Source organism: Geotrypetes seraphini, chromosome 9 (genome assembly GCF_902459505.1).
Source record: "Geotrypetes seraphini chromosome 9, aGeoSer1.1, whole genome shotgun sequence".
Taxonomy (NCBI): Eukaryota; Metazoa; Chordata; class Amphibia; order Gymnophiona; family Dermophiidae; genus Geotrypetes; species Geotrypetes seraphini.
This window is the reverse complement of record NC_047092.1, coordinates 67,606,613-67,619,698: the sequence shown is the minus strand read 5'-3', so window position 1 is coordinate 67,619,698 and position 13,086 is coordinate 67,606,613. Positions and strand designations below refer to the sequence as shown.

The 13,086-nt window shown below is 45.4% G+C and overlaps 1 protein-coding gene across 5 annotated transcripts in view; it reads left to right on the top strand.

Annotated features, from left to right (window-relative positions):
• Window positions 1-13,086, top strand: part of SCAF11 (SR-related CTD associated factor 11) — a 543,954-nt gene that overhangs the window by 38,820 nt on the left and 492,048 nt on the right. The window lies entirely within an intron of this gene.

The window sequence follows — 13,086 nt, the reverse complement described above, 5'->3', positions numbered from 1 at the left end:
CTCAATTTCTCTCTTGATGTTGCTTGCAAGTAGCCTTGTTCCGTCTCCGCTGAGGTGGAGTCCATCCTTCCTGAATAGCTCTTTCCCCAGAATGTCGTCTAGTTGAGCACGAAGTGGAATCCTTCTTCACACCAGTGCCTCATCCACGCGTTGACTGCTTGCAGCTCCATCTGCCTCTTCTCACTGGCCCTGGGTACCGGCAGGATCTCTGAGAATGCTACCCTTGGCGTTCTGGTCTTCAGCTTCCTTCCTAGCATCCAGATCTGATCCTTCAGTCCTTGTTGTTTGTCCCCCACATGGATCACCACCGCCGTATCTTCCTCTTCCATGCTGTCGATGATCCTGTCGATGCGGCTCATTATGTCTTCTATCTTGGCTCCCAGTAGGCAAGTCACCAGCCAATCCTTTCTTCTTCCCATTATGTGGCTGTCGCCTTGTCTGATGATGGAGTCCCCCATGACGATTGCTGTCTTCTCTTGTCTTTTCATCCGCAAGTCCGTTTCCCTGGTGTATGTCCATATCGCCAGCCGTAGGTCTGTGTCCTCTGTACACTTCCTTCGTCCCTCTACCTGGTGTCGGCTTGCACTGGAGTCTTCTTCTTGTGGGTTCCCTCCGCTGTTTCCAGGAGTCACTGTCACCTATTTCTTCCATGTGGTTGTCCTCACTGTGGGTGTATCTTGGCAGTTCCACTGTTGCTTGTGATTTTCTATGGCCTCCCTGTATGCCTCCTCGATGAACTTCTCTAACTCACGGCCTTCTTCCTTAATGGTTTCCTCTGTCTTGAAGTTTTCAGCCTGTCTGTCCTCTTCCACTGCTCGAAGTGCTTCTAGTTCCAGTATTCTGCCTTCCAGGAGTCTAACTTGTTTCTTCAGGCCCTCCAGTTCCTCTCATCGAGTGCATACATCAGACCGAAGGGAGGTAGTCGTACATATGGCAAATGGTGCTGAAAACTGGGTAGCTCAACATCCTGCTTCTGTCTGCTGCTTCCATTGCTGTCTGCTTGTCAGTCTGCTCTCTGAAGTGGTTTCTCCCTGCGTGGTTGTTTCTTGTGTGTCCTCTGTGTCTGCTGCGGTTGCCCTCTGCTCCTTTTGCTTGCGTGTCCTCTGTGTCTGCTGCGGTTGCCCTCTGCTCTCTTTGCTTGTGTGTCCTCTGTGTCTGCTGCGGTTGCCCTCTGCTCTCTTTGCTTGTGTGTTCTCTGTGTCTGCTGCGGTTACCCTCTGCTCTGTTTGCTTGTGTGTCCTCTGTGTCTGCTGCGGTTGCCCTTTGCTCTGTTTCCTTGTGTGTCCTCTGTGTCTGCTGCGGTTGCCCTCTGCTCTGTTTGTTTGTGTGGCCTCTGTGTCTGTTGCGGTTGCCCTCTGCTCTGTTTGCTTGAGTGTCCTCTGTGTCTGCTGCGGCTGCCCTCTGCTCTTCTATGCAGTGACTCGTCCCTCCTTAAGGCCCTTCGTAAAGGCGCTCTCGCTAAGGCGAGCACCTTTAATGCTCGCCTTCGTGCACTGAACGGCTAAGCGCCATTGAACCCTCCCCTTTTAAGGGGGAGCTCTGGTAGAAGACGTCGGGGGTTGGTGGAGCTAACTTTCGCCGCTGCCCTTGCTCTCTCCTACCTGCTCTGCTCCTGGTTCCCTTCTCTCCTGCTACCCTTCCCTCCTGCTTTTCTCCTCTTCTGTCTTTTTAAACTGTACACCTAGGGTAGAATTCAGCAAAGTTCGCCTAAAGTTAATCACTGGGAAGCCACTGCTTGCCTTGGATTGGTAGCATGGAATATTGCTACTTTTTAGGTTTTTGTAAGATGCTAGTGACCTGGATTGGCCACCATGAGAACAGGCTACTGGACCATGAGAACTGGGCTTGATGGATTATTGCTCTGACCCAGTAAGGCTATTCTTATGTTCTTATGGTTCTGTGTGGACTTTTGATTCACCTGATTTCATAGAAACATAGAAAGATGACGGCAGAAAAGGGCTATAGCCCATCAAGTCTGCCCACTCTACTGACCCACCCCATTAAGTCTGAGTGCCTTACTAGACCTCTGTAGGGATCCCACGTAGATGTCCCATTTATTTTTAAAGTCAAGCATGCTGGTGGCCTTGGCCACCTGCTCCGGAAGCTTGTTCCAGTGACCTACCACTCTTTCCGTGAAGAAATACTTCCTGGTGTCACCCTTAAATTTCCCTCCTCTGAGTTTGAGCGGATGCCCTCTTGTGGCCAAGGGTCCCTTGAGAAGGAAGATGTCATTTTCCACCTCGACACGACCTGTGATGTATTTAAACGTCTCAATCATGTCCCCTCTCTCCCTGCGTTCCTCCAGAGTGTAGAGCTGCAGTTTGTTCAGTCTCTCTTCGTACAAGAGACCCTTTCGTCTCAGACTTTGACAGTGTCAGTTATAGAACTTCTCCTGTCTTTAAGATTAAGCAGAGATAAAACTACATGAGCATGAGGGCACCTATTCCCTTTATCCTTTGGGGGTTTTCTGGTTCCTCCTGGTTGCACTTAGCAGGTTGGTTTCTAGATATTCATGTGCTTACATTTGTTGTTCATTGATTGTTGTTAATCATTGTTTTTTTGTCATAAGTTACAGAGTAGAATAGAATATGGTTTTGCCACTGGGGAAGTTCCCCGTGCCCCTCCTCCTCTTATGTTTCAGTGGCATTTGATTGCTTTGGTACTGACTGAAGGGGGGAGCTATTCAAGGGGTGGAGTTGGAGGATTTGAGTGACACCCTTCTGCAAAGTTTGTGACTAAGGGGAAGTAGAAGCTACAGTACAGAATCCTGTGTCTTATAACAGAAAGAACATTAAAGAGGTAATAACTTAAACTTTCATTACTAATGGCAGACGGGCAGTGCACTCGTCTACCTACCCCTGGAAGCTGTAAACACTTTGGAATAAGGCAAAACCTGGTAAAAGCACTTATGAATCTATGTAGCAAACCTGCTAAACTAAAATAGCATTAAGTCCTAGGTTTTACACAGCACTAATTCTACCTATGAAAAGCAGCACTGCATATATTAATTACATCAGATCCTAGAACATCAGTACACCTTCGACTGGGAAAACAGGATTCATGACACAATTAAATTTTTCACTAAAAAAGTAAACAATAGTAAAAACATCTCACTTCTGACATGTAAACATAACATGCAGGTCCTCACCTAGAACAAATTAGAACAGGGGTGTCAAACTCAAATCACATAAGGGGCTGGAATCTAAAACACAGGCTGAATTTTTTTATTAAGATACTTAGGGCCTGTTTTACAAAGCCACATTAGCGGCTGCCGCACGGCAATAGCCCCGAAGCCCTTTAAATCTGTATGGGCTTCAGGGCCCTTACCATGCTGCAACCGCTAGCGCGGCTTTGTAAAACAGGCCCCTAGTCTTAATAGAAGTATAAGGATACAACCTCTCCAACCCCACGCCACTGTGGTATAAACAAAATAAATTAAAAAAGACTTTTCCTCTCTCTTTTAGGTCCTAGTTAACGCTTGCTGTCTAACACCAGCTCTGACAGGATACACATTTCAAATCTGACATTGTAATCACAAAATAGAAAATAAAATTATTTTTTTCTACCTTTTGTTTGTCTGGTCATTTTGCTTTTCCATTATCTTGGTCCCAGTTTCTCTTTCTGCTTTTTGTCTCTTCTAATTTTCTTTCCAGTGTCTGCTGTCCATTTTTCTCCTCTCTTATTCCATTCCCTACTTATGCCTGTCTCCAAATGATTTTTCCTATTCAGCTTTCAGAGGCTGCTAATTACAGACCAGTGAGTCTCGCATCAATAGTGTGTAAACTCATGGAAACTTTACTTAAAGGTAAATTGGACACGATATTGGATGAGGGAAATTTGAGGGATCCCTGTCAACATGGATTCACTAGGGGCAGGTCATGCCAATCCAATCTTATCAGCTTCTTTGACTGGGTGACAGGAAAGCTAGACTCGGGAGAGTCTCTGGACGTGGTGTACTTGGATTTCAGTAAAGCTTTTGACAGTGTCTCGCACCGTAGACTATTAAACAAGATGAAATCGATGGGGTTAGGTGAGAAACTAACTGCATGGGTCAATGATTGGCTGAGTGGAAGACTTCAGAGGGTGGTGGTCAACGGCACCCTCTCTGAGACATCGGAGGTGACTAGCGGAGTGCCGCAAGGATCAGTCCTGGGACCATCTCTTTTCAACATATTCATAAGGGATTTAACCCGGGGGCTTCAGGGTAAAGTAGCACTGTTCGCCGACGACGCCAAATTGTGTAATATAGTAAGTGAAAGCAGTCTCAAGGGTAGTATGACGCAGGATCTGATCATGTTGGAAAAATGGTCCTCAACATGGCAGCTGGGCTTCAACGCTAAGAAGTGTAAGGTCATGCATCTCGGCAGCAGAAATCCATGCAGAACATACACCTTGAATGGAGAAGCACTAGCTAGGACTTCAGAAGAACGGGACTTGGGAGTAATCATCAGTGCAGACATGAAGGCTGCCAAACAAGTAGAGAAGGCCGCATCCAATGCAAGGCAAATGATGGGATGTATCAAGAGAAGCTTCGTCAGCCGCAAGCCTGAAGTCATAATGCCACTTTACAGAACCATGGTGAGACCTCATCTGGAGTACTGTGTGCAATTCTGGAGGCCACATTACCGTAAAGATGTGCTTCGAGCCGAGTCGGTCCAGTGGATGGCCACTAGAATGGTCTCCGGACTCAAGGGTCTCTCATACAAAGAAAGACTAGGCAAATTGCAGCTCTATACTCTAGAGGAGCGCAGGGAAAGGGGGGACATGATTGAGACATTTAAATATGTCACAGGACGTGTCGAGGTGGAAGACGACATCTTCCTTCCCAAAGGACCCTCAGTCACAAGGGGGCACGCGCTCAAACTCAGAGGAGGGAACTTTAATGGTGACACCAGGAAGTACTTCTTCACAGAAAGGGTGGTGGATCACTGGAACAAACTTCCGGTGCAGGTGATCAAGGCCACCAGCATGCTAGACTTTAAGAATAAATGGGACATCCACGTGGGATCACTACGAGGGTCGAGCTAAGGAACTATGTCATCAGCACCCAAACTTAATGGGGTGGGTCAGTAGAGTGGGCAGACTTGATGGGCTGTAGCCCTTTTCTGCCGTCATCTTTCTATGTTTCTTAACTTTTTCTTTTCTTTTTTGCCTCTGCCCCCTCAAATCTTGCCCTCTTTCTCATCCTTTTTAAATTTTCAGCTACCTCTCAATTCTCCATCTCCTCTCAGTCCCTAGTTCTCCCATTTCCCATCTCACTCCTTTCCCAGCCTCCTATTGTCTTCTATCTACTCCCCATTACCACATCACTCCTCTCTCCCCTTGGTCCAATATTTTGCTCCCTCTCTTTTCGCTTGTTCTTCTTCCCTCCCCCCCTTGATGCTGAACAATGAGATGGAAGGGAAAAAAAAAAAAGAGATGCTGCATCTTTCTTTCCCTTCCACATTCAGGCCTAACATTTCTCCCTCTGTCTGTTTGCCTGCCTCCCTCCCTCCTCCCAGGTCTATCATTTCTCCCTTTATCCCAGGACAAGTAGGCAGCATATTCTCACGTATGGATGACATCACCAAAGGAGCCCAGTGCGGACCACTTTAAAAGTGCATTGCCACTGTAAGTCTTTGGAAAGTTCATGATAGCCCATACTGCACATGTGTGAGTGCCTTCCCGCCTGACGTAGGTGTGCGGTTCCTCAGTTTCTTAGTTTCTGCAGAGCTAAGAAGACACGTTTTTTCAATGGCTGTTGAAATTTTTTCTTCCGCTGCCTTCCCGCTCTTGCGGACCTTTGACTTTTCAGTCATTTTCTTTTTTCTTTTGTTTGTTCAGTTGAATTCAGTAAAAAAAAAAAAAGTAACAAGAATCCTTCCCCTACTCCTTCTGGGCCTCAGATCAAAGCAGCAGTGAGCCAAGTCCTGCCAACCTCAAAGAGGACCAAGAAGCACTCTGCTCCAATTTCGGTGAGTGCCTCGACATTGGCCTCATTGCCGGAGTGTAGAGCTGTACCAAAGGTACCACCGAAGAAACCAGTGGTACTGGTGCTTACTCTTAAGCAGAAAATAGACAATTTGCTAAGAGAGGAATTGGGTAAGCATTTTCAAATGCTGGTGCTGATCCAACTTCTGCCCACGTCGATATCGACTCTTCTGGTGCCAGTCCAATCTCAGCCCTCAACACTGGTTGCACTTGCAGTGGATCTCCATCGTTGACGCTGTTTCTTGTCAAGGAATCGACACCTATGGCTCGCCAGCACTGGTCATCTTCAACACAGACGTCACCTGAATCGACGCTGGTGCGGTCTGGATAAGCACTGCAGAAATTCAAATGTCTTGAGCCATCGACACCGAGTTCTTGGTACCGATCCTAGACTGTAAAGGATTCAGACCTATGGGGGGACTCTGAAAAAGATCCTATCCTGTCTGAAGATGAGGGTTCCCATCTCAAGAGGCTCCTCCATTGTCTGAGAAATCTTCATTCTCCAAGTTTCTTCGGGAGATGTCAGAGACTTTGTCCATTCCTCTGGAAGCTGATTCTAAAAGATCTAAGCAGTTCCTGGATGCCTTGGATTACGATCAACCACCCAAGTAACTTCTTAAGCTTCAACTTCATGACATCTTACGAGAAACTTTTTCCAAAATTTTGAGACACCACTTACTATTCCTGTGGCCCCTCATAAGTTAGATTCTTTGTATAGGGTGGTACCTATTTGGGTTTGACAAACCCCAACTTCCACACGAGTCTCTCCTGGTAGAATCTACATTGAAGAAATCCTCAGGAGCTAGTGTGTATGCCTCTGTACCTCCTGGCAGAGAGGGCAAAGCCATGGATCGGTTTGGTAAATGATTATACCAAAATGCTATGTTAGCCAACCGGTCTGGCATTTACAATTTCTATTTCTCTTTCTACCTTAAACATTTGGTCAAACAAGTTGCTACTTTCCAGAAATATCTTCCAGAATGTAAGCTTCCTGCTTTCCAGCATTTTATTTCTGACCTTTTCCAACTTCAAAAGTATATGGTTTGTTCCACATATAATACCTTTGAACTCACTTCACGTGCTGCAGCAATATCGGTGGCCATGAGACGCCAGGCTGGCTTCGGGTTTCTGAGCTAGATGTCAACTATCAAGACAGGCTAGCAAATCCACCTTATCTAGGAGACTAGTTTTTGATCCCTCCATGGGCACAGCTACCCAGAAGTTGTCTGCTCATAAGACCAGATGGAAAACTCTAGTCAAACCCAAAAAGAAGCCTCTACCTTCTCGTCCCTTCAGACCAGCTTCTTCCTATCAGAGAAGGTTTGCTGCTAAACCTGCGACTCCTGCTCAGTGTCAACCCAGGAGACAGAAACAACAACCATGTCAGCAGCAAAATCCACAGGCTGCCCCACAAAAACCAACACAGCCTTTTTGATATGTTTTTTCAGAGCATAACCAACGTCAACATTCTGCAGACTTTGCCTCAGCCCTTTCTAAGTCTTCTCCAAATTTTCATCGATCGCTGGGAGCTCATAACATCAGACCTCTGGGTCTTAATCATTATATGTCAGGGTTACACTCAATTTTCACACCCTGCCACCAGACCATCCTCCAAGAGAGACTACTTTGGACCCTATACAGTCCTCCCTTCTTCTCTAGGAGGTTCAATCCCTTCTGCTGAATGCCATTGAGGAAGTTCCTCTGAATCAGCAGAAGCAGGGATTCTACTCTCATTACTTCTTAGTTCCAAAGAACTAAGTTCCTTTTTGGGAGGAATGAGACCCATTCTGGATCTCAGAGCTATCAACAAATTTCTAGTCAAGGAGAAATTCTGGATGCTCTCCCTCGCCTTGCTTTATCTTCTCAATCAGAACGACTGGCTATGCTCTATGGATCTCGAGGAAGCCTACACACATTCCAATTCATCCAGCTTCCAGGAAGTACCTCTGTTTTCAAATCAATCAGTTTCATTACCAGTACAAGGTCCTTCCCTTCGGACTGGCATCTTCTCCCAGAATCTTCACGAAGTGTCTCATTGTAGTGGCCGCATCTCTCCGATCACATGGCCTCCAAGTCTTCCCTTACCTGGACGACTGGTTGATCAAGACTGTATTCTTTCAGGAAGTGGTCCAAGCAACATCTCTGACAATTTCTTTTCTTCAGGTTCTAGGATTCAAAGTCAACTTCCCCAAATCACATCATCTTCCAACTCAACGTCTGCAGTTCACTAGGGCAATCCTAGACACCACCCTCCGGATCGCCTTCAGGCTCTCGTCAGCAACTGTTTCTTCTTCAGTCCATCTCGGCAAGGCACATGATGGTTATTCTTGGCCACATGGCTTCCATTGTCCATGTGACACCACTGGCAAGACTACACCTTCGCACTCCTCAGTGGACCATTGCTGCTCAGTGGTCTCGCGCGATGGATCGTCTCTCACAACAAATCTGTAACATCATCTCTTCTGCAGTCGCTTCAATGGTGGATGACCTCTTCCAATCTCTCCAGAGGTCTCCTTTTTCACTTACCCCCTCATCACAAGGCCATCATGATGGATGTATCCCCTTATGCCTGGGGGACTCATATGGACGATATTCAGACTCAGGGTCTTTGGACCATCAAGGAGCGGAAATTTCACATCAATTTCCTGGAATTCAGAGCATCTATTATGCCCTCAAGGCCTTCCATCATCTACTCTGCCCCCAAGTCCTCCTCCTTCACACGGACAATCAAGTAGCAATGTACTACATTAACAAGCAATGAGGCCCAGGCTCTCTCCTGTTATGCCAGCAGACCCAAAAATTTGGACTTGGGCAACGGCTCGCAACCTTTTCGTAAAGGCTGTCTACATTCAAGGGGAGAAGAATTCCTTAGCAGACAACCTGAGCAGAATTCTTCAGCCTCACAAATGGACTCTGTACTCTGCAACCCTCCAGTCCATTTTTGCTCAATGGGGCACTCCTCAAGTGGACTTGTTTGTGGCTCCTCAAAATCATCAGTTGCCCCAATTTTGCTCCAGGTTTTACTCTTCGTCTGGAAGCCGAAGCCTTTCTCCTGGATTGGACGGGCCTCTTTCTTTATGCATTCCCTCCAATCCCTCTCATGTTGAGAACTCTATTCAAGCTCAAATGAGAGACAGCAACCATGATCCTTATTGCTCCATGGTGGCCCAGGCAGCATTGGTTCTCCCTTCTACTTCAACTCAGCTCCAGGGATCCCATATCTCTTCCAATATTTCCTGCTCTGCTTACTCAGAATTGGGACTCTTTTCTACATCCCAGCCTGCAATCACTACACCTGACAGCTTGGCTTCTCTCAGGCTGGACCCATCTGCCGTACATATTTCTCAGCCTGTTCGACATATTCTTGATGCCTCCATCTGCTTCATCTATCTGACTGGCCTCAAATCTACATCTGTCAGAGTTCATCTCAGTGCTATTACAGTTTTTTACGTACCTGTTGAGGGAAAACCTCTCACTGCTCATCCTTTGGTCTCCAGATTCATGAAAGGACTTTTCAATGTTAAACCACCTCTCAAGCCTCCGCCTGTCGTCTGGGACCTTAATGTGTTTCTTTCAAGCTTGATGAAGCCACCTTTTGAACCAGTGGCCACAGCTCATCTCAAATATCTCACCTGGAAAGTTGTCTTCCTCATTGCTTTCACCTCTGCCAGGAGGGTCAGTGAGTTACAAGCATTGGTGGCAGATCCATCCTTCACAGTTTTTCATCATGTCAAAGTGGTTCTGCGCACGGATCCAAAGTTTCTACCGAAAGTTGTCTCGGAGTTTCATCTCAATCGATCGATTGTTCTACCAGTGTTTTTTCTTAAACCTCATTCTCATCCAGGAGAAATCACTTTACACACTTTGGACTGTAAATGGGCTTTGGCCTATTACATTGACCAGCCAAAGCCACATCGAACATCTCCCCAACTGTTTGTCTCTTTTGATCCAAACAAGTTGGGGCATCCTGTTTCTAAGAGAACGATTTCCAACTGGCTAGCGACTTTTATCTCATTCTGTTATGCTCAGTCTGGACTGGCACTGGAGAGTCGTGTCACAGCCCACAAAATTAGAGCTATGGCAGCTTCTGTTGCTTTCTTTAGATCTGCTCCCATTGAGGACATCTATAAAGTTGCCACCTGGTCCTCAGTTCATACATTCATTTCTCACTACTGTTTGGAGACCTTCTCCAGACGGGATGGGCACTTCGGCCAATCTATATTGCAAAATTAATTTTCCTAAAAGCCAACACTCCCACCATCCCATTTGTTAGCTTGGAGGTCACCCATATGTGAGAATATGCTGCCTTCTTGTCTTGGGATAAAGCACTGTTACTTACCGTAACAGGTGTTATCCAGGGAGAGCAGACAGATATTCTCAAAACCCACCCACCTCCCCTGGTTGGCTTCTTAGCTGTCTTATCTTAACTGAGGGACCACGCGCCTACGTCAGGCTGGAAGGCACTCGCGCATGCGCAGTGCAGGCTATTACGAACTTTCCAAAGACTTAAAGTGGTGATGCACTTTTAAAGTAGTCCATACTGGGGCTCCATACCGGGGCTCCATCGGTGACGTCACCCATACGTGAGAATATCTGCCTGCTATCCCTAGATGATAACATGTGTTATTGTAAGTAACTGTGCTTTCTCTTACCAACAGTTCTACCTTCAAGTATCTCTCCCTCTTCCTCGACATCACTCTAGGTCAGGCGTCTCAAAGTCCCTCCTTGAGGGCCGCAATCCAGTCTATGTGCATGCACTGCTTTCAATGCATATTCATTGGGGAAATCCTGAAAACCTGAATGGATTGCTGCCCTCGAGGAGGGACTTTGAGATCCCTGCTCTAGGTCCATCCTCTCTCCCTTCATCTCTCTCTCTCTTCACAGCCCAGCATATCTTCCCTCATGTGCTCTCCTGCACCGGTCCGATGTCACCGTCAAGCTGAAAAATCTGCCCGCATTGGCAGTGATTCAGCAACATTATCCGTGGCTCCCCTTCCCCGCTTTCCGTGTGCTTTGGTCTGTCTCCAATGACATGCAACTTCCTGTTTCCGCCCAGACGGAAAGCAGGAAGGGGAGCTAAGGACTACATTGTTGAATTGCTGCTGAGGCCAGCAGATTTTTCAGTGTGATGGTGACATCAGACTGGCGTGGGAGGGAAGACATGCTGGTTTGTGAGAAGGGGAATTTCGGGAGCACTGTTGCGGGCCACGTAAAAAGCCAGGTGGTCTGGATTGTGTTTGACACATGTGAGTTAGAACCCTTGAAGTCATAATCCACATACAATGAAACACTGAATTTAAAAAAAAAAGGCAAAAACAACCCCCCGGTAATACATTTCATCATTGTGTTGAAATACAGATATCAGAAATGTGTAGTCTCAAAGCAGACATGTTCTAATTACAAAATGTAACCTGTATTCTTGGTTTTTCCCTTTGTTATGAAAGGAAATTTTAAATAAAGATTGCCATTTGAAAATGTTTTTATACAAAATAAAGTGCATTGTTTTTTTTTTCTGCCTTCAGTGTGTTCCTCTCTCCCATTTTTTCAAAACTTTCTTTTTCTATTTCTTCTCTCTCCCTGTTTGCTTCACTTTCTCCTCTAGGTTTGGCTGACATATATTTTCCCTAGGTGGGGAAGTAGATGTGTGTCCCATGGATATCAACTTCTCTCTAAAACACTAACTATTCTCTGTACTCTTTTTAAATCTCTAATCTTATAAAGCTATATGGTGCTTCTTTACATATTGTGGCTCCATATACACTGTAAAGAGATTATTGGTCTAATACTAACGTACACTTCATTATATATGTTTATATACATATTAATTCTTTATTTTTTTCATTTGTATGGACCTTCAGATATCATCTGGACCATAAATAGTGCCCAGCAATATCTTGTCTTCATCAGTCCACTTTTATTGTTTATTTACTCAAAACTCTAAAATTCATTTAATTTCATACTTATTCTTAATTTCATAACTCCATAACTATTTCTTCATTGTATTTCATTTTGGTTTATTTCATTTCCTTACTTAATGTCTTTTTCTTCTAATTAAATCTTATTAATTAGCTACTTAGCTTCGAGGTTAGCTCTCAAACGTTCAATGTCACCTCTCTGGGAAGTGTATGTTAATATTAGATCAATAATCTCTTTACAGTGTATATGGAGCCGCAATATGTAAACAGGCACCATATAGCTTTATAAGATTAGAGATTTAAAAAGAGTACAGAGAATAGTGTTTTAGAGAGAAGTGACTAAGGACTACACTAATTGGTTAAGATTTACCATGGATATCAACAACATAAAAAAAGAAGAGAGATACAAGTCAGGATTAAATGCATAGCCTTTATTCTTAATCAGTCATGGAAGTTGTGAATAGGAGACTTGCCACAAGCCATGTTTTGGCTGGTCAGCTTTGCATCAGGAGTCAATCAAACCGTACGCCAATAGACAACTCTAAAGAAATTGTCACTAAGGAAAATTAACACACAGATGTGGATTTTCTGAAACATCTAGAATATTATCAGAATAAAGTGGTGTTACCACTATGGTGATGACATCGCTAAGATAAGGAGAGGCTCAGCTTGGAATTCGCGTTTCCCTGCCTCCATTAGATAGTGCAGATTGGAGTAATGCAACAGAATCCTTCAGGCCTAGCTCCAGATTGGAGTAGTGCAACAGAATCCTTCTTCAGGCCTAGCTCTCATGGTTGATACTCTGCCCAGGTGGTACTGTCAGGTAGTAGTCTATGGACCTTTTCCCTGAGGGAGAGGACATCTCTTCCTTAGTCCCAAGCCTTGGACCCATGGGTTCTAGCTTAGTGAATCCAATCTGCCAAGGGTCCCATAGGTCCCCCTCCCCCCAGGACTCCAACATACTGATCCCAGTCTGACAAGTAGGGGTGCTTGAGACAGTTTTGGTCCACAGAGTCACTGCAAGCAGGACTCAGGCTGTCGCTCACATGTCTCTGTTCTATTTGTATCCTCTTGAGAGTGGTTCCTCTGTGGGTCCTAAGCCCCAAGACAGTGATCCTGTTTTTTTACTTAAGATTCTTTCCCAAATGAGTGACTCCTGATTCAAATTCCTTCAGATGAAGGAAACTATTTTGTCTTAGAA